The sequence below is a fragment of the Gallus gallus genome, chromosome 4 (assembly GCF_016699485.2).
Source record: "Gallus gallus isolate bGalGal1 chromosome 4, bGalGal1.mat.broiler.GRCg7b, whole genome shotgun sequence".
In the NCBI taxonomy this organism is placed as follows: domain Eukaryota; kingdom Metazoa; phylum Chordata; class Aves; order Galliformes; family Phasianidae; genus Gallus; species Gallus gallus.
In genome coordinates this window covers 40,309,661-40,336,691 of record NC_052535.1, presented here as the reverse complement: position 1 = coordinate 40,336,691, position 27,031 = coordinate 40,309,661, and the positions used below count along the sequence as shown (strand labels likewise).

Sequence of the window (27,031 nt, the reverse complement as noted above, 5' to 3'; positions counted from 1 at the left end):
AGCAAGCAAAGATTCTGGGCTGCTTTCTCTATTGTCGACAATGGACCACAAAGTGATTGATCTGTTTACAGAAAGATTTTATAGAAAAATTTGAAAGCACCTTTGAGCATTATGTTTGCTCTGTCCTCTTGAACAAAGGCATGAGAATAGCCTGGTCTTAATACATGATTTATACAGATTCCTTACTTCTAGAGCAAGATTAATCATCTAGGATCGACTCAGATTATCTAAGACCTGAATGACCCCATCTTGAGTTCCCTCTGGCACTTGTTTTCAGCTCATGTGGGTTTCCCCATTTTGCTTTGCTCCAGTCCAGTGTCACATTTTTGCCCTTCTGGTTAGATTTCTGTGTAAGCTCTTACACTGTGTCTTTTACTATAGTATTTTAAGAACATGAATGGCCAGATTTGAAGTCTGCCTTGCCTGACATACCGCCTCTGTCTGCTCTGTACAAGAGACCTAAATAGGAGTTTTTTAAAAAAAAATCTTGCTAATTTTTCTTTAGCCTACAGTAGTGTCTAGCATAAGGGCATCCAGAAGTGATATCTCTGTGTCACTATGTCCCACTAAGTGTACACAGTCAGTTTTTATTTCTTCTTCAACAGGCCTACTAACGCTGAGAATCCGCTCCCTAATAGAAAATGTAAAACATCATTGAAAGTGTGTGGAGACAAAAATTAGCAGGACTGTTTGTCCTGTTTAATTTTTTATGCAGATCTTTGTAGCCTCCATCCATTAATTGTTGTTGAGTCAATACTATTACCAAACTGAATCTATAGTTCAGTCAGTGACTAAAATCATTCTAGTGTAATCTATAGATCACTTATTTTCATCAAATATCCCAATTTCTCTTGTTTCCATTTCTGTAGGAGCATTTCCATTTGTCTATTTATTTAACATATAAATGTATCTGATAAACTGTAAAAAAGACCTTTACTGTAATGTATACTTTTAAATTGCTTGCATTTCTTATTTTTTTTATCCATAATAAAACATCTCACAGTGGTAGAAATCAGATGTGCTGAATCTTAGATGGCAAACGTGAAAGGTGACATCAATTAGGAGTTTTGTGTCCCCAGACAATATATAAATAGTGGTATCATATCTCCAGAAGTCAAGTGACGAGGCCTTCATTGTTCTTTGATAGCACCCAGTTGTTCATGAACATATGGGAAGGCTTATTCATAAAATTTTCCTTTCCTTGTCATCTTAATTCTGCCAGATTGTAAATTATGCAGCTAGAGCAAATTAGAGTTAACTCTCTATTTCCAGACACTCTGAGATCTCTTTTTGTTCTGTAGAGTAATTAACCCAAAAGGTTTCTGGGTTCTCTTCAGACATTTTCCCAAGTAAATTCATTGCATACTTCCAGCAATGTGATTAAGGATAAGTATACTTTAAAACACAGAGTCAATTAACATGAGATTGATATGTTGAAACAAAGAGATCTTAGTAGGTGAGAAATCTCAAGTACCTAATCGGCCCACTCACATAAAGATACAAGCCCCAAACTGAACTCTGGATAGAAAATTGTCTGGGCTCTTGACTTGTTCTATTTTACAATGCAGACCTGACCCAAAATTTGCATTCTGTGTTCACTTCTTTTAACACTTTTCAATTTATTCTGATTTCAATTGTGCATTAAATTTTGTGTTAAAATCTTCACATATTGGATATGCACATCTACACGGATCCTTGTGGTAAAGGAATACACCCTCCCCAGCACCAACGCCCTTTACTGTATTGCAGTGTTTAAATTTAGATATTTGAGGCTCCCACTAGACAACAAGTTATTAAAACATCTGCCTTTCCATAAGCTGTTCTGTTCTTTGCCATTCCGCATGTCCTTTTCTACTTCACCAGGCAAAATTGCCCAATCTAAATTTCAGCTCAAGTGTTTGATGGCTTTCACGCTGAGCTCAAACTGTTAGTGCTTCCCTGAGAGAATAGAATTGAAACGAGATTTAATCTAAAATAACAAAATAGAATAAAGGTTTTACATATAAATAAGTAATGCCCTGTATATTTTTATGCACACTTTTCTTTTCTAGATTTTGCATGTAGTGAAGTTAAATCTTAAAATGCATAGATAACCCAAAGCTGACAGAAAAGAGCATCAGTTGGCTGTATTCTCAATTAATGCCTATCCTAAAGTATATTATAATTCAAATTCATAGTTACTATAAAACACATTGCAGAAAATAGTGTTTCTTTTGCTACCTTTGTCTCAGACTGCTGGGTGCTTGTCTTGTTTGCTTTTCTTTTTTTCTCTATTATCAAACAGCTTTCCAAAGCCATTACGAGTGTGCTCTTTCAGTATTTTCAGTAACGATTGTTATTTTTTTATATGCTTTCTCTTCATGGAAGATTCTGATTTTGAACTATTTTTTTTCTTTTTTTTTTCTTTTTTCATAAAATGTAATCAATTCACTTTGTAGTGGTAAAAATGGGCTAGCTGTTGGCAATGGATATTTCAGTATTCCATTCTTGAATATTAAAAAAATGTCTGGACTCATGCTCTAAACAAAATTATGAGCTTGATTCTCTCGGTTAACTAAAATCATGTGCATGGTAAATGAAACAAGCCTCAGTCTAACTGTTGTCACCTGTCCATTTTTTCCACATCTAGATAAATGACCATTAATCACACCTTCTCAGATAACAGGAGGTTTGTTTTTATTACCCTTGTAGCAAAGAAGGCTTACTATGTACTAAAATTAGCAGAAGCATAACCAACAGGTTAAATGGAATGATCATCTGTATTCATTTCTAGTGAGGCTGGAGCCGGAATAGTGTCCAGTTCTGTACCCCTCCCCCCTCCCCCTTTCCCCAGCCCCCTCTGCAAAAGAGACTAACAGAGTTAGTATGATGTACCATTGGAAACAGGAAGTCAGGTTTTTCAGCTCGTAGAAGTGAAGGCTTTAATTGCTGTCCTCCACCATCTCATAGTGGAATGCTTTCAGTTACCAATTCTCCCTTTTTAATCCCACGCTTCTCTTCTCTACAGTATGAACTGTTTCTCTTCATGGTGTTTGCACTATACAGTACTAATTCTACTCTGTGACACCTGTATATCATGGGTACTCATACCATAATATGAAGGCGAGGCAAACATCAAACATTACATTGAGCAGTTGTTTTGCTATCATGGGCATAATTTTAGGAGAGCAAATGTTTGCCTGTGCTCTTTGTGACCTGATGACTGTGCATGTAGAAGCACAAACCATTGCTTGCCAAACTTGCTGTTTGTTCTACATATCACTTGGACAAACATGAACTGAAATTTGTGTGCAGAAAAGCCAGCCTTCCATTACCAATGTGAACACTGGGGTTCCTAACAGCTGTGACTTTAGGGAGAATAACAAAAATAAAATTTTCAAATTAATTTTGCTGTTCCTTAAACCAAGAATAAAATCATGAATTCTTTTCCATGCAGAGTGGCAGAGCAGGTTTTCAAGAGGCTGAGACTTGTGAACAAGCTGCTCTTGAACTGCCATGAAATTTTAAACTGTGTAAGATTAGAATCCAAACTCCAGCTAAAATTTACTGTCTAAAAGGAGTCTCCCATTTCCCCAGAAGACTGTTTTTAAAATCTTTCCTTTCACAGGAGAAAGCTCTGATGGTTGATAACATATGAGCTTATAGCATTAGCTGTTAGCTAAGCATTCTCAAGATCAGACTGTTTAAACATACATTTTTCATGGAAAACAAATTACATGAATCAAATTTTCTCATCAAACAACCGTGCCTTAGAATTTTCTGCAATTTCATAACTTAAATTCCAGAACTGAAAATGAGTAAAATCCAGGTTTTTCCATCTCTCACTTCTGTGAATCTGAACAGGTAGCCATTTATTTCATCAGTCATTAGTACTTGTCAAGCAAAGTCCTGTGAAGATAAATAGTTCTCCCTGACATAAGGATTAAGCATGGCATACTTTACAGCCAGGGACCCAGAGAAGCAGAATCTCAGCAGGGGGTATCTTCTCCCACCTATATTAAGTGTACAACATGAAGGTGGAAGGCTGTTACCAAAAGGGCTCCTTGTGACGCTTGAAGGACAATTACAAAGCAATTCCATCTCCGTTCTACCCATTTCCTACATTTAGCAACAGACTGTACAGGCCATAAGTAGTATAAACATACCACATTTTCTAATTTGGAAAGTGTCATGCATCATTTTTTCTTATCTACTCTGTGGCTTTATGCAGCTTGGCCCATGGATCCCACTTGTGCAGATCTCCACACTTCAGTGAAACATCATTTTCTTTAGTCAGTAATTTAACATTCCACTAGGCTGGTTAAGATGAGCACACTCTGAGAATGGTTTGATTTTCCTAATATGAAATGTCTACATAGGGCAAATGTAGTGAATTACTACCTTTGGCTACCATGCTCAGCTGTTGAATCTGAGCTGAAGTATTACTACATCTCTTGGTGACATGAAGTCATTAAAACACTTCTGTGGAGTTGGAGATATAATTTTAACATTCACAGGAGATACATGTTTTAGAAAGTATGGTGCTGTCAGCTTATACATTATCAGACACGCAGCGTGTGCTTGCAAACTGCGCTAGCAGTCTAACTTTGTGAGCCATGAACAGATAGAAGACCTCATCAAATGTGTTCTGAAAAAGGAAGCAAATTCGTAACCATAGTAAAGAATGATAATTTTATTTCTCGTAAATATGGGAATAATGGGCATTATTTATCCCTTCATTCTTTTCTAGCATTGATTTTACATTCCTCACTTATAGAGCACACACACAAAAATAAAAAAAAAATAAAAAAATCTGTGATCTATCTCATTCCTGAGCCTTCATGACGATACAAAGTGTATAATATTTGTTATTTATAACTCAACTTCTATTAATCTGCTGTCTGCCTTCCTTGCTGGGATAGCTGAACCCTTGAGCAACAAAATGTAAAAATTAGAAGTTCTTTCAATTAACTTTTAAAGGATATGTTAAGGATACAAACGTTACGTTTGGTGCTGTATATTGAAATAATGTAAGCAGGTGCGTAAAAAGCTTGTAATAATTTTATGTGTGAATATCAACACAGGCGTTTTCTGTCTTTTCCCTTTTCTATGTAACCTAGAATATTGCACAATTTTATTAATATCCTGTGGATACACAGCTTTTTTGAAGCTGAATGAAAGTCCACAAACTTCCAATTATTTTCAGTTTTGCACTTGTTTGATTAGAGTGCTATTGTCTGTAATTTTTCCTTTTTTTTTTTTTTTTTTTGAATCTTCAAAGCACACGATTCATGCCTTGAAAACGAGTTGTTTTGTGTTTCCTAGCTCTGCGTTTTTTGTTTTTTTGGGTTTTTTTTAATCCCTGCCAGTTATAACCTGATAACCTGATTTCATACTGTGCTTTAGCACAACAATGCAGTCATCAAACTAAAGCAACACAGTAAGTGGGCACATTAGCCATCATTTTATTTGATCACTTGGGAGAGATTAAATTTATTCATTTTTGGAACAGATAATGAAATATTTAAAACATTTTAGAGTAAATCATGGCAGCATTCCGAAGTTCTGACATTTGCTTTCCCGAAGCACTATGCTATATACTGCACATACAAGACTCTCGTGCAGATGTTTGGGAAATTTCTGCAGTTTGTGGGGGTTTTTTTGGCTCATTTGCATTTTGTTTATCTAAAGTGAAATCCATTCAATTTTATTGAACTGTAATTCTGGTAATTTACAATATTTACATGCTGTGGTTAGATTGAAATCAGTCCTTAATTCAAATTCAATCTAAATTTACAGCATAGTAATTAGGGCTTTGTAACTGACACTAGGGGCCTATTGATTTAATGAAAAACTTAACCTTACAGTAAGTGTTTAATTAGTTGCTGCAGTTGATTCTGCGCTGTCCTAAATTGTGGACTTTAGAGAATTAGGTACTAATTTGAATTACATTACTATATAAAGATCAGAACTATTTTTTTTTAAAGAGCATGTAGCCCTACAGATGAATTAATTTCTGTCTTTGAAAAAGATAACAGAAAAAGGCAGTAATGAAAGTAATTGCCTACCCTGCCTGAATTCAGGTAAAACCATGTTGACTGTCCTGGAAGTAGCTGCATACCTTGGTAAAATATTGATTTAAGAGTTTAAAAAAAAACCAGAATAAATAAAGTTAGAATTTTTTTCATGGAAAGTTTTTTAAGGAGATAAAACTTGAAATAATATATATGACTATATATTGAATATGTCACCTTGAAGCTGAAATGTCTAACTATAAAAAGCAGTATTTGTCTTCATATCTGTACAGACATGACAGAAAATGCATGTAAACATCCATTTTATGCCCAGAAAAAAATATTTTCATTTGCAAAATACTCAAACATAGTAAGCAATTGCTATATTTCTCCAACACATAAAATCTCTAAATCTACCATAAATTTGCAGACTTAGAAAGAATGAGTTACCAGGAACAAAGAGTGTTGCCTTCCCATTTTTCCCTCTTGATTAGCATTGCTCAGTATGTCATGAGCACAAAGTTCACAAGCTGGAAGTGACTGTGGTATTCTCTACATCTGCTGTTACCTTTTTGCCTTGCAATATAGCCATTGGACCAACTTATGAAGCATAGCAGCTCCATGGCAACAGTTGGACAGTAAGCACTGATCTCAGAGCCCTAGTCCTAAATTTACCCAATTTCTGCCAAGCAGTAAACCACCGTGGAGCAGTGGAGGTATAATAGCTCTTTGCTTTGCTGTTCTGGTGTATGTTTCTTGTCCCTGGTACCAATCAAGTATCATGTCATAGGTACTACTAATACACACATTCTTAGTGAGCCATCAGTTTTATGTCCCTTGAGGATCATCCAGAATCAGCATGAATTATCTCCTGTTTGCACCACACAGATGGTTTTCCGGAGAACAGGGAGGAGAACTATCAGATGACGTCTACTATGTCATATTGCATATAAATGAAGACCAATTTAAGATTGACTTTGGCATTCATTTGTCCTCTGGGAAGAGTCTCTTAATGGCCTTGTTAGCAGACTGGTGAATTTGCAGGTCTGAGAGACTAATCCAGTAATCTCACTTGTACGTTCACCTCAGTTCTTCAATAATCTTGCTTTGTCTTTCACTTCTCAAATCTTATGAGAATGGATATGACTGCTGGTGCTGCATTTTCTGCCCTAGAACCATGAATTAAGGGGGCATGGGAGCTGTGGGTAAAAAGAGCTAGCACAGTTCTTGTGAGGTAAGGGTAACAGGAGATCAGGAGCTAGACTTTCCTGTTCTCTGAGCATGTGGTGGAACATCAGTAGGTCCTAGCACACTCAGTAATTGTGCTATGGGAGCTATTGCTAAAGGTAGGCAGAAAGACCTGTGATAGTTTTCAAAATTGTATATTTTCTGGGAGAAAACGAAACAACAACAAAAGTGGGAATGTTATTTGAGAAACATATCTCTATGGAAAATAACACATTTTTCAAACACTTGATAACAAGACAATAGCCAAAGTAAAATATATATATATATTTCTAAAGTAATGGTCTGCAGTACGTTTAAAGAAGTGAAATAAGATAAATAACAGCATTGACTCACGGCACGACCATGAAGTAGTGTGTGGGTATGATACTGAGGCAGAGAGAGAGCATCTTCCTTCCAGTTTCGTATTCAGTTTGAAGCAATCTGAAAAACATTTCATAGAATGTTAACATGAGTCAGAAGCAATGAGGCTGGCAATCAGAGAGACATACAACTTCTTTTTTTTGTTCTTTTCCAGGAACTACGTTTCTCCATGATTAGACATTTTAACCATTCTGTTTGGACAGCATCTCTGTGAAGCCATTGTGCCAAGCAAGACCTGGTATGAAATTCAATTTTAATATATTTTTGAAAAACATACTTCCATGTAAGATTTATCTAAGCTCCTCGTTTCATTACAATTTTTAATTATTTTACTGAATTTCAAGGATTTTTTTTTTAGGTAACAGTTTTCTTTTTGGCATCCTAACTGAAAGTGTTTCTTAGTACTTGGGAATTTTTGACCTGTCTGTCTTACTAGTAATGGCTTTTGGTGTCTTTCAGTGTTTCTAAATCTGAAAGTGTTAGTATTCACATGCAAGATTTTTTATGCAGAAACTATGGAGATCAGGAACCAGCTGATACGTTGTTTGGGTATTTTGTTTACTAAGGAGGGAAAAGAGGTTATCATTGCTTCGTTGCTTTTTCATCTTCTGGTGAAAGAAAGCATAAGTAAAACGTAGGCACAAGAGAATAAGTGTTAACCCACCTCATCGTAACCTAAAAATAAATAATACCTACTCCTACTTTATTCTTAATGAGCAAATACACTTCAGAATACATAAAAATACTTAAATAGTCTACTTTCCTGTAGTCATTAAGGAAAGCAAGAATGGATCTTGACGACAATCCCAGTCATGGTCCTTAAAGACTAAGTTATTCTGCTTCTCTTTATTTATAGCATTTTATGAGAAAGATTGCCCAGTGTCACACTGAACACTTCCTGTAGTAAGAACAGCTGATGGCTGGCTTTTCTCTGTATTAGCATTACAATAGATTGACACAAATCGTCTCCCAGCTACAGTTCTTAAGGTTAGAAGGCAATGTACAGCTTCTAGGGCAGGTGAAAATCACAACTATAACAAGCAGATCAGTTTAAAATCTTGCTATTTCGAGTAAAAGGTCATTTGTTTTTTCAAAGAAAGGAAAAGGAATAGAACATCTGAAGATTTTTAACCTACCTCTAGCAGAATACTGTGCTACGTGGGGAAAAAAGAAAAGCCTTGGAATAGAGCACAGGGAGATACTATGTGATTGGATATGAATGGCCTGGCCTTACATGGCCTGGTCTCCATCCCTGGATGCATTCAAGGCCAGGCTGGATGTGGCTCTGGGGAGCCAGGTCTAGTGGTTGGCAACCCTGCACACAGCAGGGGGTTTGAAACTAGATGATCTTTATGGTCTTTTCAACCCGGGCCATTCTATGATTCTATGATACATAAAACTGCAAAACAAAATAGTAAGTAAGTGATAAAGAAACGTTGAAAAAGACCAAATAATATAGTGAAACTTCAGGAGTTAATTTCATGGAGATCAGTACTAGATAAATCACCAATTCCACCTGCAAATTTATTTTCTCATCTTGTTCCCAGTAATTTTCTCATCTTGTTCCCTCTATTTGATACTTTTTTTTCTTAGTATTACTGCATGCATGTTCAACCTCTTGGCTTGCCAGGGCCTCACTGAGAGAAGAGCAGCTGTCTAGGGACACGTGTAAAATATACAATCATGTATATAAGTAACAAAACTTTTATTAATTAAGGAATGAAAAAAGAGCAACAAAAACAAAACAAATGGGATATTTGACCTTGTTTTTGTGAAACTAATGCATCGGTCTGGTCTGATAGAATTGATTGTAATTCTTAGTGAGTTCTCAAGGCTGTCATGAGAGATGATGAAATTTTACTCTTCCTGTGCTTCATCCTTAAGAACAGTTGTTCACAAACGTATATAATGCTAAAAAGCAATGACATGAATAAGGCTTATGGCTAATCTCACAATTTCAGGTTCCAAACCCATTTTTCAGAGCCCAGTGCCTTAGTTTGGAGTTCAAAGGGTCAGTCTCAGGATACTAGTCCTTACTGTAAGGTCCAGAACCTCCTTTTAAGGAACAAGCTTTCCTTTTTAGGGCAAAACCAATCTCTTAGATATCTAAACTCTCTTTTAGTTGCTAGAAAGCATACTAATAGGATCCAGAGTCTCCATTTTACAGACCATAGCCTTGTTATTTAGCACCAAACCCGTTATTTCAGGGTCTAAAGCCTATCCTTGAGATCCAAAACCACTGTTCTATAACCTGCATCATTATTTTTCAAACCTGGAGTCTTATTTTCAGGCCCAAAGTATTACTCTTAGGGCACAAAGCCTTCTCTTAGTTGTCTATGGCATTCTCTGATGGGACAAACTTCATTCTAGGGGCCAATTCCCCTCTTGCCTACCGACCACCCCCCTTTGTGAGGGCCCAAAGCCCTCATGAGATCACAGGGAGTGCCTAAGGGCATTTTTTGTTTATTCTGCCTCCCACTTGACTGGAATGGAAAATGCAGCCTTTGTTGTCAGGATATATGGTAAATTCTTTTTAGAAAACACGAATCGGTCTGTTATTATGAAATGCATAAATAAAGACACAAAGTCAACATTAAATGTATGCTTCTCAAGTTATAGCTATCTGTAGTATATATATTGTTTACCTATATATAGCATATGCCAAGCAAACAAACAACAACAACAACAAAAAATAGGGACTAGCACAAGAAATGTTTGTGATTTCTCACTTCAGAGAAAACCAGATTTCTGGCATGACTCTCCATGGCTTTCTATGATTCATGCCATGACAGGATGCCCTGTGGTTTTGAAAGGTTAATCACAGAACAGTACAGGTTGAAAGGAAGGGAACACTTCAGAGTTGTGTTGTCCTGCTTGTTCTTAGGCTTTGTGGCTTAAGCTGTCCATTGTGTTGTGTTGTTTTTTTTCATACAAATCAAAAATGAATACAGAATCAATCTGTATTGCAGAAATACTTTATAATGGGAAAAAAATATGTATGTTTGGAAACTGGCAAAGTAAATAATTCTTCCTAAAACAAAATAATCCTCCTTCTTTTTGGATACTTTCAGCCATGTAAAGTGCAGTCACAAAACCAGGAAAAGGAAGGCACTTAAGTTTGATGTGGTTGTTCCTCTGTGGTCTGTTTCTCAAGGTATTCACTCATATTTTGCAAAACCAATTCAGTTTTGTTCTCTTCCAGTTCAGAAGAGATCTAAATAGATAAATGTTCATCCCGGATGAGTACCTGACTCCAGAGTTCACTAGTGTCAGTTAATCTAGACCTTCACCTGTCGCTTTGTTCCTGCAGCTGGGTGCATGTGGACTGACTACAGATGAATACCTCTATTTCTGGCCTTCATGCCACTAAATATATGGAGCTATTCTATAGAAAATATAATGAAATGGAATCAAAGAACCTCATCCTAAGCCTTCTGTAAGGTTACAAGCTAGGTATGAGCAGCCACTAAAGCTGTACTGAAATCTAACAAATGAGACAGCATAATTTGTTCCATTCATACTTTATTTGTGTACCAGGAGAATTTTTTTCATATTCCCCAGCTTATTTACAAATCCTACATCCTGTCAAAACAGAAAAATGTAGGAGAAACAAGGAAAAATGACCCTTCTATACACTTAGGTGGATTTTCAAAACTTTTGGGTCATAAGGAAAGTTGGATGTCAGCATTTTCAAACTTCAGCTTCCATTTGAGCTGAATTCAAATACATTTCAATCCAATTGTTATTTGAAACTCTTTATGGAATTTGTAATTTTAAAATTTCATTTTCTTTTTTTTTCCAAAAAATATATTTTTTTTAGTTCTACTTTTTTGCAGAGCCATTCTGCAAGTGTCTTTTATATTTTAGCCTTTGGAAATATACAGAAAAATTATGGAAGGTTTTTGGGATTTTGTTTGTTTTCACTTAGAATCTTACTACTGTCTGTGAAGTGAAGTGCCCTTGGTGTCACAGTATTGTCTGCATTCTTAACAGCAATGCTCTATGACTGGTAGAAAGAATTTTTTCCTTTATAAATGGATCATTTTGTTGTCATGAAATATCATTACAGTAACAAACATTATAATAAAACTAGCATGCCCTTCTGCTACTGCCAGTCTTTCCTATACAAGTATACATCAGTGTGATAGGAGAATGAAAGGAACCATGATATGATAGGTTAAGATAGCATGGATATGTAATTCATTGCTTGTTGTAGTTCCTATTTATATTTAAGCGATTCTTTTCTAATACAAGAATTTTCTGCTTGTATTTGCATGTGGCAAGTGAAAGACAGAGTATAACAGTTTATCTTTAAACATAATGTTTTCTCAACATTACATTATCTTATGTAGTGTAAAGCATTCTACTTTCTGCTTCAGTGGCATCAGAAATAACTGTGATCAAATAACAGGAGTGCTTTACCCTCCATTTTAGAATTTGTGCCATTCCTGCCCAAAGCAGAATCAGCACATACGGAATTTCAATTCACATAAAGAAATGGTAGAAATATTGCAGACTAGCACATTGTACAGTACATGCTAGTAATTGCTTTTTAACATTTCTTTTTGCATTTCCCATAAATTCCCAATATGTATATATATACAGGCATACGTCTTCTATATTCCTTCTATATCCATACAGAAAAATACTATTTTGTAGCTGAGAATTTTCTCTATCAAATAGTGTTATTGTGCTCTTTGTATCAATTGCAGTTTCCATGGAAATAAATGGGAGGCATCACTTTCAGAGCAACGCATGTATATATGCTTTTAATCAGCATGCTCTGAAGCAGGTTGTTAATTTATTATTATCCACTGTCTTTATGAAAAACAGCCAAGCCATTGTTTAATTGCTTCTCAACTTTGCATCACTTGATTTGTGTTAGGTGAAAGTGATTAAACCCTTAACAAGAATGACAGGTTATACTCAGTAATATGGAATGTATTTATCTTAAAGTCTGCTTTAAGCTAAGAGTTGGAATATACACCTTCCCACCACTAATTCTCTGTTCAGGACTGTAATCCTCATATTTGCAAATCATTTAAACCAGCATGATATAATAGTTAAAAATGGCAGTATTTCTTCTGCCACAGTTATTAGGCAGGAAAAAATAGTATCCAACTATAATAATTTTAAGGATTTAATAAGTTTAACATGTCTTAAGGTGATCTTTTCTGAAAGTACTACTTTATTAAAGGGCCAAACATAACCACTTTTGCTGTTGAAAGGAACTGTATGGTGCAGAGCTGTGCGTTACAATTAGCAATTCTCTAAATTACAGAATATTTGCAAATCCTAAGGTTATCTGATATACACGCTGCACATTCGCTTCCATAAAAAAAACTACTGAGACTTTGAGGTTGGCTCCAGTCTGAAGACCAGCATTTGTCCTAGACTCTTGAGGACTGAGGAGATGCTTGCAACAGAGCACAAGTGTAAGTTTCCTAGCCTGCCAGTCAGCCAGGAAAGGTGTTCATGTGTGGTCGTTAAGTCTGGAAGCTCTCTAGCTAGCTAGCTTTCCCCAATTTGTAAACTTACAGTAGGACTACACCAGAGAAATGCATCTATTTTTACTTACGTGTTGTGTTTGTCTGCTCTCCTGGTTTTGTGGGAAAACAATCCATATGTCTTTTTGGTGTATTTGGTAGAAGGAATGCAGAGTACGCTGGGGTTTGTAGGGAACAGGAAGGAGAAGGAGAGGGAGAAAATGTTGCTTATAAGGGTAGAGAATGCAAGAAAGGAGAGCAAGGAAATTGCAGCAGTAAGACTGCTGGATGACTCAAGTGGGTAACAGAAAGTCTGTGTATAGACCTGTGTCACCCATTTTGTGAAAACTGTCCCTTTTAACTGCATGGAGATTCTGTCTTCATGGAAATACATTTCTGAAGAGGGAATAAAGTATTTTCATCATTACTTTGGAAATGTTCCCTCTCCATTTGTGTTCTAATTGCTTCTACTAGTTGTTTGTACTGCCAACATACTGTGCTGTTCAAATCAACACAAATCTAAAAAGATCTGGAACTGTTCATTTGCTCTGCATTGGAAAGAAACCTCAACAACCTTGTATACTGTACTTAATTATAGAAAATCTGTGGGTTGCTTTTTACTATTAATACTGGTCTAAGATAGTTGAGACTGCCTTTGTTTGGGAACTTTTCAAAACTAAAGTATTTCAACAGACATACCATGTAACTCCAAGCATTTAGTTTTTATCTCACAGTACCTTGGTCTTTGATCTGTTTAATGCAAATACTTTCTCTTGCTACCTCTGAGCTTTTGTCATCCTTGTTTTCTGTGTTTGGATTTTTAGTGCTTTGGTGTAGGAACATCAGCTACCTGCATAAAAGTACAATACACATTAAGTACAGCACTCTGTATTATTGATATAGTAGGGTGTTAACATAATGGTAACACCTAATAATTCTTAGACACTTTATGACTAAATAGATAATCTTTCCATACTTCAAAATATTTTTTTTCTAGATTTAATTAAGTAGAGATGAGAGTCCAGCACTAGATCCCTAATGGTCAAAATAGTGTGTATTTTTAATGCGTCTGATTATTTGAATCGCTGCATGCTATGCTGCTTGCACACCTAAAATGTTTATTTTCTGGTTCAGGCTGAGGTGCAGGAAAAATTTTGTCAGCATAATCATACTTGAAAAACGTTGTCTATGCATGGCAGAATTCTCCTAGCAGCTGAACCAGAAAGATTTCTGCCATTGAAGAAACCAATTTCTTCATCCACCCTCCTCCAAAGATATCAAAGCCAGTATCTTTTTCATGTAGAATACTTTGTGCAGTCCCAGAGGTATGCAGTTCTTAAAACCTCAGAGGTTTCTGATAAACATTCAGATAACAATAAGCTTGCTAAATTCGTTTTATAATCTAATTAATCTGTGACCATCATTCCATTTCAGTTTGAAGAATGGCTGAGAGTATCATCATGCTGCATTGCTTAAACATTATTGTGCTTGCTTGATTTATTGATGTGAATAACTGTCAGTGTCTGTGAAGTTTTATGTTTTTTACAGATTTCACGTTTGGGTACATTCATATTTTGATCACAAAAGATTCAGAGAAGTCATGAGATCTTTTCTTGTATGTTCTTTCAATTATTAACTAAGAAAGAATAGACAGTTTTGTAGAAACTCTTTCAGTAAGCACTGCTTATCCATCTTTTGGTAAAAAATGAGTCAGAAGTCCTGTAAATCACAAGCGTATTTATTACACACCTTTTAGTCATTCTCAGAGTACTTTGAATCCCGTGTGTTGAAGAGGTGCTTGTGTAGCATACCCTATGCCTGGAGCATGCTTCTGCTCCATCCCAAGCCCTTGTCACATCTTCATTATAAATATATTGTTCTGTCTCTCGGGCAAGAACTTTAAGCAAACTTAATAGCACACCAAATTTATACCTGCATCAACATTCATCATCAGTTTTCACTGTAGGAGAGCCCAAGCCATCTGTACACTATTAGAAGGATGTCTCATCTACCCTGGCTGTGAGATTGCAAACCCAGTTCCAAATAAAGACCCCGATAAATGGAAATGGGAATTTATAATAGCGGTGAAAATGCATCAATGTTGCAAATGCACTATTGTTGAAAATGCACCACATATTCTATATTCTTGCAGTGTATATAAGCTAGTTTAAAAGCAGTGTGAAGATACTGGCAAGATTAGGGATTTTGGTCCGTTATCCACTCGCTTGGGACAATGGATTTTACGCAGAGATAAGTTCTTCTAACTCCTCTGTATGCCAGACTGTTTCTTTCACTTCTGTTTCCCCCTCCAAGAACCAAGGAGACAATTGTCTTTCATACCTGGTCTAAGAATAACCCTAACTAGTTAGAAAGGCAGCCAGTCATGCAGAAGGTCCTATGCAGCTCTTATAGTATTGGACTAAAAAAAGTTTTGTCTGTTGAGAGTCTTCACATGATTTAGTTGCTAAATTCTCTAGCCAGTTTTCAGTGCACATATGCAAATTGAAAGTCCCAGGGACTAGTAATATGTCCAAATGTAGGCAGTTTTCAAAAAGACAGAGAAAAATCCACTAGCACTTCCCTTTCAAATCTGAGTTGCCTCCTCCAGAGAATAGATTTCTGACAATGTTAATTGTATGTATTGCTTCTTGATGGTGATGTGAAACAAGGCAGGCTATTTTTTGGTTTTGAGAAGAATTTTTAACAATGTGAAAATGCTAGTTCACTAAAGAATTAACATTATTCCTCAGAAGTCATTACTGAAATGATGATGATATTAGAAAGTTTTGAACTATGGAGGAGAACTCAGTCGTCATTCAAATAAGTAATGCCAAGTAGAATAACATATAGCTGGGCCTCAAGACATGTTCTTTACCTCCTGGATATTAATGACAAGTGAGGATTCAGGAATCGTGCATTTCCATTTACAGTATGTTCATCATTCTGAATGTGTTAAAGAAAGTGAAGGAAGGCAAATACTTATTAACTTTAATCGCTACTGCATGGCCAGACACTCTTGATTTGCGGTTCTGATTGATGTGTCTATCTCCATTCCTAAAATAGTTTTATTCATTGAGCCTTCCTTGGCAATCAAATCTCAGAAAAGTCTGGCATGTCAGCTGCAAGAGTCTAGTAGAGGCTATTTCTGCAAAGTAATTACAGGATGATTTCCTTTTTTTTTTTTTTTTTTTTTTTTTTTTTTACAATATTCTGCATCCCTTGAGTTAGTCAGTACCGCAGAAATAGTTTTCATGTTATATACTGTGCTATGTGTGTTTAAGTAATGATCTCTAGCTTTCACCCAAAATACAGAAGGAAAATTAGAAACATATCATGGGAAATTTCATTTGCAAGTGTGAGAAGAACATTTCAAGTATGTTGACCAGCAAATAGTTGCATTGTTACATGAACAAATCAGGCAGGGATGCCTGAAATGGCTTCTATTATGTCAGAACTCAAAATTAACTAATATGGGGTACCTTTTTTTTTTTTCTTTGAGGATTCCTGAGATACATTTAGGACTAACATTCAAGAAAACATTGTTCTTATTTCTCTTGAAAATCAGTGCAAGCATAATAAGAAAATCAAAAATCACTGGCACCAGAACATTCAAGGGATTTTGCAGTAAGTGAATACCTATTCTGAGTGCTTTGATGTTGTTTACCTGTACTGTAACAAAGAATACTGTTTACGTGTTGCTGTTGATGTTACTTTTGTGAGTAGTTTCACCTAGGGCATCCTAAATATGTATTTGTTTTCTGTGCTATTTTCAAGAAGGACTACCAAAATCTCTATAAGTGTGCTGTGAGACACTGTGATCCTATATTCCTCTAATCTAAAGCCCAGATGAGAAAGGTCCCTGAACATATTGTGCAGAGGTTATATTCTATATGAAGTTACAAAAGTATTTGATCCAAGTGGAACTCCCTTAATTTCCTGGGAGACAACTACACCTGAAGATCATTACTAGATAGCTTAGGACATAAGTCAGGAAGTTTATAAATTATAAAAATAATACTATTTTATTGGCACGTGGGATTTTCCAATTTAGCGTAGATTATCTAAGACAGGCTTTGGAGGCAAAACTGTTGTACCATCCATGTATTAAATATTTTCTTCACTACAAACAGATTTACTGCTGGCATTGTGACAGAAAGAGGAATTTTGCAGTACCCCTTATTTCTTGGAAGTAATGTGTACATGCAAGTGAAGGGGAAATTTTTCACTTGCACAAATACAGATGCTTTCCACATGCACAACTGTAGTTATCATGTGCAAGAAGAGCGAGGATAGATGCAGACAATGTCTGCTATAAAACTGAGATGGGTAAAATGGCAGCCAATGGTTGCAGTCTTTTTTATGTAAGACAAAAATATTCACAGGCAATTTTTGGAAAGCGGTAAACTGAAAATACTTCCTGGATATAAATATTCAATAGTGACATTTTCCCTGTTATCTGGAAACGGAAGGCTACCATAGCTCTGTGGTGTTCAGGGTTTATTGCTTTAGAAATAAGTTACTGCAGAGCTTTGGTAACCATATATCCCTGGGTCACTTTTGTACATTATATTGATATCTGCAGTAATAGTGGTTATTTATAAGAGCTTGCACTTATATATGTCATGTATCAACTGTTCTGGAGGAAGGAGCTTTAACAAAAAGTGTGGTAGGCTAAAAAAAAAGGGAGAAAATTTCAATTCAAGACATCAATTAACACTGATTTGCTCTGGAATGTGTTCGAAAGTACATGCAATATTCACATGCTAAATGAATTCATTAAAGACCAGTGTGATTACAGTGAATGTCAAATGAATTAATAACAATGGGACCTTTAAGTGTTACCATTAATTTCACAGTGTGTTGCTGTTTTATACTTATGGGCTCTGAAGCTAAATGACGCTCTGCAGTTGCCCTAGTAGATTAATTGTGCATTAATAATCTATGGGTGGGCTAGCAATCTGGTGGGCACTTACATTTCATTGACACATGGATTCTAAAGATCATTTTCATTTCCAGTTTTCAGTCAGAAAAGTCATTTTAGTTTAAAGTAGGCTTGCAGTATTTCTTCTCTATTTAGTAAGAGTTCATAAAGGTATGAAGTTTTTGTATTTTAGGTCCACATTCAAAGTTGAGCTTGATTAAAGAATTAAACCCATCTTTGATTTTTTTTTATTTTATTTTATTTTTAATTGTCTATCTGTGTTCTGACGGGGTCTAAAAGCAAAGCAATCTAACCTCTGGTTATATCTTAGTTGTTTTTTTTTTGTTTGTTTAAGACAGTAGAATGTTATTGATCTCAAGCATACATAGGGATCAGATTTGTGCATGTGCAAACTCATTTTACTGGACATGAAAATTGTACAAACATCTAAAAACTCTCGTGGATACTCTTGTGCAAAGGCAGTTTAGTTTCAAAACTAGAATGGCATATTCCCACTTCAGGACAGGCAAGATAGAAAAATTTCATTTAATGATACCTTGTTGATGAGTTGTACACAAACCTTATTTAATTAGTAATCCACCACATAGATTTTTGTTTTGGTTTGGTTTGGTTTTATTCTTGCATATTTCCCAAAGTAGGTACATGCTCTCTTCCAAATACCAAGATATTTTGGTGTTTTTTTCAACTACCTATATTATGCAAGGTCCAAATGAGAATTACAAACATCAATCCTGAGGAAGAATTTATTTTCAGTGAGGGTGACAGAGCACTGGATCAGGCTGCCCAGAGAGGTTGTGGAGGCTCCTTCTCTGGAAGTATTCAAGACCCATCTGGACGTCTACCTTTGCAACCTATTGTGGGGAGCCTGCTTTAGCAGGGGGTTGGACTTGATGATCTCCAGAGGCCCTTTACATCCCCTACAGTTCTGTGGCTCCGTGATTCTGTGGCTGATGGTCAACTTGTTTTCAGATGGCAGTTACTCTTGTCGACTTGTATAAGCCAGTATGTGCAGGAAGCAGTAGTACAATCAGTAGGGCTGTCCACATCTCAGTGTAGCCACAGGGAGAAATACTGTTTTCTCCAGATGTTGTACTTCCTGTTCCCTTGCCCAATTTAAGGGGATGTGTACTCTCTGTGCCTTAGCAGCATTCCTTTACCTGCCTTGTTATGGAAAGAGGAGTATCAGGCAAGATTTTTCAACTGTGCTAAACTGACTGGTTTTATTAGATTCAGTAATAAAATAGTCAACACAGAGAATTTAAAAGTATTGTACTTAAACCATTTTTTACTACAAATGCAATATCTGTGAAGCATGAAACAGGTCAAAAAAACATTCCTCAAAAAACTTCTGATCTTTGAGAGACTTAACAAAAAATACTGACATTTTGACATTTTAAGCAATCTAGACATTCAAAATTGATACTGTGAACTTCAGGTGGTACTTGTGTTTCTATGACATACCATTGTAGAACTTATTTGAAAACCCAGTTTATTAACATCTCTGACCTTCCTCTGAAGCTACCCATTCATAAGATAGCTGAGCATCAATAGTTCTCTCATAGAAGTTGAGTGGAAGCAATAAAAACTGTTATTAATCTTATTATTATATATAGTATCTATTATGAAAGTTTCCTTGATGAATTTTGGCTCTATTCATAGTGCCTCCTGTCTAATCCCATTGTGGCTGACAGATGAATTTCTCTTGGCTTGGAAAAGCTCCTGTCTTGGTAGAAGAATCTCAAAGTCCAGTCTTTAGTTAGTCTGTCTGTGTGCTATTCTTTGTGCTTGTTAAATAAAAATAGATACACCCATGCTACAGAGATGCAGGAAAATAATGTTTTGATGTTAAGGGGTGGGGGAACTGAGCTTTCCACCAGTTCTATCATTTTGTGCCACCTTCTTAACATTTGAATGCAATCCGCCTCCAGCCTCCTGGTTCATTAGCAGCAGCTGTGTGCCCACACAGTCCCTGCATCACTGACAGGGTGACAGACTCTTTAAAACCTAAATATTTTTCTATACTTAATGAGAATACTCTCATCTTCCGCAGCTGAAATTGGAGGAGTTCAGCCAACCCAAAGGTTTGCACTTAAAACCGAACACAGTCTTTTCTGTGCCTTCTCTTACTCATCCTCCTGCATCTCAGCTACCTCAGTCTCCCTGTCCTGTTTCACTAAATAGCGACCTATTTAGTGAAACATCTGATGTACAGGTAATGAGTAAACTTACTGGTTAGGGGGATTTTCCTTTGCTAATTGGTGTTAGCAATTGATAACTCAGAAGTATCAAAATATAACTTTGCACAGTTGCCCAGGACCCACTAAACACATTTTTACAGTAGATACATGTCTTGTGCCATCAATTTTCTCCTTTGGGTGTTACCACAAGCAGCCACAGATCACAAGAACTGTCAAGACTGTACTTTCATCTCTGTTTCCTTTACTGAGCTTGTTTACCCTTCACACCTACAAACTGATGTTCTTCCCACAATCTCAGATAACGTGTTAGTATCCAGACTGGTATCCAACCCAAATGTCGTGCCAGATTTATCCACTTAAGTGACACAGTTGCTTACTTCTTTAGGAAAAACTAATGCTCTGTAAAGCTATAAGATTACTGTCTGGAATTTTTTTTCACATTTCCTTATGGAAAATAAAGTGAATTCCAATTGTGGTTAGTGCTGTCAACTGCTGTAAAGACAGAATTCAATCCTGAGTTCTTATAGGTAGAATAGCTCCAACAAGTTTTTTTATACCAATTGAGATCCCATTCAGGTACTCTTTGCCTGTTAGAATAGATTTGAGGGTCTGCTGAAGCAGAGAAACTCTCTCATGAATCTGGAGTCTGTAACAGACTTCATCTATTAGCTTGTTTTGTCAGTAGCAAATGCAGCTTTTTCTCCTATGCAATAAAGAGATGCTGGCTAGAAGTAAGAGTGGAGATAATGGACTATTCCAGTTTTAGCTGTATATTTTGTCATTGTACAGTTAGACTCATATCTGCATTTCCATTACTTGTTCAGTCATAGAATAGAAGCTATATTATAAATTATAAGGTCTCTATGGAGGAAAACAGCAGTTTATCAGTTGACTGCATATGTTATATCTAAGGTGCCCCATAGTACAACCTGGGGTCTTGGTTTTGGCGCTGGACAGACCAGGAGTATTTGATTCTTGTTTTCTGGGTAGATGGGAGAGGAATATGCCAACAAAAACTGGTGGATTGGGAGTGTCTGTGTATTCTAATCAGGGAGCTGAGAAGGACTCTAAAGTCTTTGACTGTAGGCAGAGTTGTAGCTGTGAATCTCTTTTGCCAGAAAGATGGCTACAGTGCTATAGAGTCAGAGTTCTGGCCACAATTCATTATTCCTACTGCTTGTAATACATTCATTAAATCATTAAAAGAGAAGAAGAAGAAAGAAAAAGAGAGAGAAAGGGAGAAAAAGTAAAACAAAAATAACAGAATAAAAGGAAAAAAGGGTTTGGGAAAAAGAAAGGAAAATAAAAAGGAAACTTCTCTTGCCTTGCAGCTAAGAACATTATGTCATCATGTTATTAGTAAAACAAACAAACAAACAAAAAAAGACATAAATAGCATCAAATTTTGGCTAAGGATATTATGAAATGATGTGAAAATTACCTGGAGCATAAGAAAGTGCAAACTTTTTTTCTTAACAGTCTCAAGAAGTGGGCAAATTCTCTGTTAAATTTTCTGACATGAACTTCAGTAGACTTTTCCATACCTGAGACTACTAGATCCTAGCAGAGTGGATGAACTCAGTGGAATGTACATGAAGTTTTGTCCTCACTTAAAATAAAAACAATACTCAGTTACTGGGGGAAGAGAGCTGATTAGCATAAAATCTTCTGCTTAGAAAAGTAGAATATACAGAGCTTGAGTTTTTATTTTTTATTGAACTGGAGAAAGAGGAACCTAAACAGGAAAAGCTTCCATCTCTTAGTGTCATGAGAACAGATATGTGCAGCTCTGTTAGAACCTGCATACTCACCAGGAATCTTACTAGCTCACTGCATCAAGAAGAAATGTCTGTCAAACTCCTTCAAACCTTGCTTTCCTGAGCAACTGCCGTATGCCACAACTAATAGCATAAAGACACCATGAGTCAAGCCCCAACGCTGGGAGATTTAAAGATGTTTGTAGATTTTTTTAAATTTTCCATTAAATCTTTCCATTTCCTCAGTTTCCCAGGCAGGCCATAACAGTGGTAGAGTGCTCAGTAATGTGAGTTTAATTCTTTAGCCTTTTGGTTTGATGGTATTTTGTCATTAGGGGAAGATCAGGTCAGACTCTGATGAATCACAGCACTTTACCCTGTCCAGGAAGGCATTAAGCAGACTGACACAGGGCTGCACACTGACAAGGAGCATCCTTGCTGCCAGTGTTGATTCCAGTATTAAAAACAGTTGCCTGCCTGCTGCAGAGCAAGTATCATCATTAAAAGGTACTTAAACAAGCTGCCTCCCTCTCTCTCTCCACTAAATGTCCTAATGATATAAGGCTAACGGTTCTTTGGGATTGCTTTAAGCTGTGGGGTGGAAGAGTGCTTTATTCGCCTACTAGACTGCCAGACTTCAATTCCCACAGCCGTCAGCTATGGCCTGGTTGTGAGCCTGCGCGCCAGCCAGCCCATACAGAAGCACTGTGTCAAATGGCTAAATAAATAAATAATGTGCAGGGCCTGGAGCCAAAAATACTCTCCCCTTGTGCCAGGGAGAAAGGTAAGAGGAGAGGAAGCCTGCGCTCTGATGCTACTAATACTAATAAAAAAAAGCAAAGGGAGTTAGCTCTGCATGTTTGTCATCTAATATTACATCACAGCAGCTCATGATGTGCTGTTAAATATGTCTGAAATCTCCTTAATTTTCTGAGCCTGTTTACCAGCGCTTCCCAACACAGATGGAACCCTTTCTTCCTGCACATATTAATTCATTTGTTATTTATGCACTTCTGATCTTTCTGACATTTTGTCCTTTGGCCTGCTACCAAGTCATTTTTTATACATGTTCTGAGGAAAGGTGGCCCTTGCCCTGCAGTGAGCCTCGCAAATCCCTGACACACACATATGCATTTTTTATTGTTCTCACATGTTGCTCAACAGTCTGCATGATTCCTGCTTTACAGGCACAGCAGATGGGTTCCTGCATAGCGGTGAAGCAGATGAGATGTTCAAATCGATTGTTTTATCAACAATCAGTTGTAGATAAAAATCATTTTAATGAGAGAAATTAATGGTGTTTGCAAACATGATGTTAATTAAAGAACATAGCTTGGGCTTTTTTCCCTGCTTTTTCCCCCTGCACACAATTTTTGTTACCCATGACATCTTTCATTATTGACTCATGCCCCAAAGAAAAGGCGATTAAAATCTGCTTTTGTTTGATGTAGCTTTTATTGAAGAAAGAAATAGATCTTTCTGAAGCTTCCTGGTGAGATGAAAGTCTAATTATCTCCACAAATGAAAGGAAAAGCTTTAATTAGGCCTGTGCTGAATCTGTGCACTGTGAATTTGTGCATTGTGATGGATGGAGCCCACATCTCCTCAGTGACTGTAGCTGAAATAATGAAGAAGGAGAAGAGGTAACCTGCTCCCATGATTCAGCTGGCAGAGCAGACTTGGAGGTACACCTGTGTTGTGGGAGCGTGCCCAGAGCAGCTGCCACAGGCCATGTTTCTGTGCAGTGCATTCGGCTGTTTTACAGCCTCCTCCTGAGCTTTGATCTCTTTTCAGACAGCAGGGGTCCTAACAAATCAAGCTTTTCATGTTTCACTCAGTTTCACTCTCTTTTGCTTCACCATTCATACTCGAACTCCAAAGAGGACGGCTGAAATATTGTCTTTTTCTGAAGCAATTAATGATCAGCAGCAGACATGACTGAAGTGGGTGTTATGCCTTTTGCAAGGTATTTTAAAGTTGTCTATAAGGTAATGGTTGAGAAAGAATCAGAATTGGTGTTTATGTATTTTGCCGTGTAATTAATTCACTATTTGCGCTTTTAACAACTTTTGTGCACTAACACTTAATTGGCTGTGCACTTCTTTGCAGTGCTATGATGCCTACACAGTTAGAAAAGGTGACATTCTAGGATAGCGTTTGGCTGCTAATGGCCCCCAGGGAGGAATCTGAATTATGACAAATAACGCACTATCCCAGATTTTATAACATCTTTCATCTATTTTGACCATGTTGCATGCAGCTTACTCTGTCTTCATGTAGTCCACCTGATATCACGAAGGTCAAACCACTGCTTATTCACGTCACTTGCAGCCAGCATATTCTTCTTTGTAAGTCATAAAGCACCTTTGACATCAAGGGCAGTCAAAGAGATTACCTCTCCACCTTTCTGGACACAATAGCAGTAGAAACAAGGGAGAAGTAATTGAAGACAAAGCTAAATCAGCATGAGCAATCTAATCTTTTATTCTTTCTGTCAGTATATTGTGTTGATTAGAATGCATTGCTTTAATTGTATACCAGTCTCTGGAATTGAGGAGCTTAGCAGTCAACTGGAAACATGCAGAAACAGAAGAATATGGGATAAACGGGAATGCATCCTCTGTAGATTTGTTTATTTAAGGAAAGAAGGCATCTGTAAGAAACAGCAATGCTGTCTTTGAAAACAAACATTCTGGAAAGTCTTTTGGTAGGTAGCTACACAGCATCTGTAAGGCCCGAAATTGGTGAAAATGAATTACACTGATTCTGAGTAATTCAACAAAGTGATAATAAGGATTTTAATTCAGTCTGCATGGAACAAATCTCTGCATTAGAGTTCTCCTTGTAAATTAAGCTTTATCTTCTGCTACTGCAAAAATTCCATACGTTAACAAGTTACTTGCAACTTGAACACTTACTTACTTAATAACTCTGGCCGTATGTTTAGAGACATGGCACTTTCTTAGTTTAACATACCTAGATTTGTCCTTTCAGCTCCCCTCCCGCCCTGCTGCATTTCACAGTTTCTTTGTGTAGATTTGTCTCCTTTGTTTATGCTTTTGTAAGTATCTCCCTGGTGTTACTACTGAGTTCACAGAGCTGAAGTCAAGAACCTGCATTATACAATATTCTAATCCTTAGGCCATCGGTGCTGACATCCAAGTCTGGTGCCCTAGAATTACAGGGATGATGGTGAATGTATAAAGGTCCCAGAGCACAGTATAGGAGAAAAAAGCCGGGTGAAATGCTGTAGCAGTGAAGCACAGGTCTAAGCTAGGGGGCACAGCCAGAGGGGAAACGAGGAGGCAGAGGAATTCTTGTTAGACTGCTGTGCAGAGACGAGGAGCAGATAGTAAATTAGGAACGAGCACTGCGAGAACACATCTGAATCAGACCCTCCAATTAACTGTTCTTTTTCCTTCTTTCAAGTTTGATTTCCTTTTAACCTTTTATTTTATTCTTTTGATCTCAGCATCTTTTTCTTTTTGTTTAAGTGAAGAGCAGTGGGTGCAATAATTTTTGTTGAGGAGGTGCTTTCGTTGTCAGCTTCTCTTTCCAAACTTAGCAAGCGATCAGCAAAAACTGAAAATGTTTGTGTATGCCATCACTTAGGTACAAGTCTGACCAAAATTTAACACCTAGGACAATGTGTGTGAGCCATGCCTGTGTCCATTGCTTATCTCCACCTACCGCTCCCTTGTGAGAGAGGAAGTGCCTTACAGGCAGAAAACAAATCCCACAAGATCTTCCAAACATAAAAACAAATGCCGTTTTTCTTATTTTATATTTATTATCTCATTTTGAAAAAGATGGTTCTGAAATGATGGTTGATCTTTATTAAGGCTTTTCTAGTGAGAAATCAGTCATGCACACAGCAGATTTGTCCCCTTCCAACAAAACACATTCACTACATTAAAAAAGAAAGAAGGAAAGAAGGAAAGAACGGAGGAAAGAAGGGAAGAAGGAAAGAAGGAAAGAAAGAGAAAGAAAGGAAGAGAGGAAGAAAGGAAGGAAGAAAGGAAGAAAGGAAGAAAGAAAGGAAGAAAGAAAGAAAGAGGATTAATGCACTTCACCCACTTAATCTGGATAGTTCATTCACTGTTCTGGAAGGAGGAACCAGTGCTCCGTTGGACCCATATGTAGATATTTACAGCAAAATAGAATTAATATAAAATATTACATTATGTCCTGTCTACAGACAGGTGTCAGAAACAAGCCTGGTAAGAGCAGCACTTAGGACAGTCCTGCTGTCTCTGTACTGTCTGTGTGTACAAACATGTACAGAGCAATGGAATTTTATGAAAATAAATTTTAAAAACAGGTGGAGTGGTATTTAGCTATTATGTGTGTATAATGGCCAGGAAAACTGGCCATTACTGTGTAAATAATATTTTAACCTTTTAACCTCCTGCACACCTTTTTTGTGCTAAATCCAAATTGCTATGCCTATATCTGAGAGCTTGGAGATGATCAGAAAAATCCCCATGAAGGGCCACTGTGCAGACACATGGATTCTTTAACATGGTTCTGTGTCAGTGATGTTAGTATATCACTGTATCTACATATCCCAAAGGGAGCATGTGGCTGCTCAGTTTTTCCCTAGGGTCAGAGCCACCCCAGCCTTGTGAAGTAACTTGAGGAACTAGACCATCACCATCTTATCATTACCATTGTTATCGTCCTTGTTGTAAGAGTCACCCCACTCAAAATCTTGAAAGGACTGTGGAAAGAGGTGTACCTCTATTATGTGTGTTGTAAAGGCTTGAAGAGATGTGAATTCCTGTGATGAGACACCAGTAACATATGAGTTTGGGTTTGTTGTTTTTTTTTCTGGAAGTGTTATTGGCTGGCTGGTGCAGACTAAGATGCACACATAGCAATTGGATGTGATTCAACATTTATGATTTTCACATTTTCAGTGAGATAAAAACAGGCATACTCACTCCACTGTGAACACTTGCTAAGTTTTAGTTCTGCAGTATGTGAATAGGTGTTTGACTTTCCAACTGGTATTTACAGAATGACAGAAATTGTTGAGATGGGAAGG

At 36.9% G+C, this 27,031-nt stretch overlaps 1 protein-coding gene across 5 annotated transcripts in view; it reads left to right on the top strand.

Moving 5' to 3' along the window:
- The window catches only part of TENM3 (teneurin transmembrane protein 3), a 1,287,844-nt gene that overhangs the window by 578,197 nt on the left and 682,616 nt on the right, over window positions 1-27,031 (top strand). For all 5 annotated transcript variants that reach the window (XM_046940097.1, XM_046940098.1, XM_046940100.1 and 2 more), the window contains one exon: window positions 7,756-7,839. The gene's annotated coding sequence lies outside the window, so the exon portion shown is untranslated. The remainder of the gene's footprint in view (window positions 1-7,755; window positions 7,840-27,031) is intronic.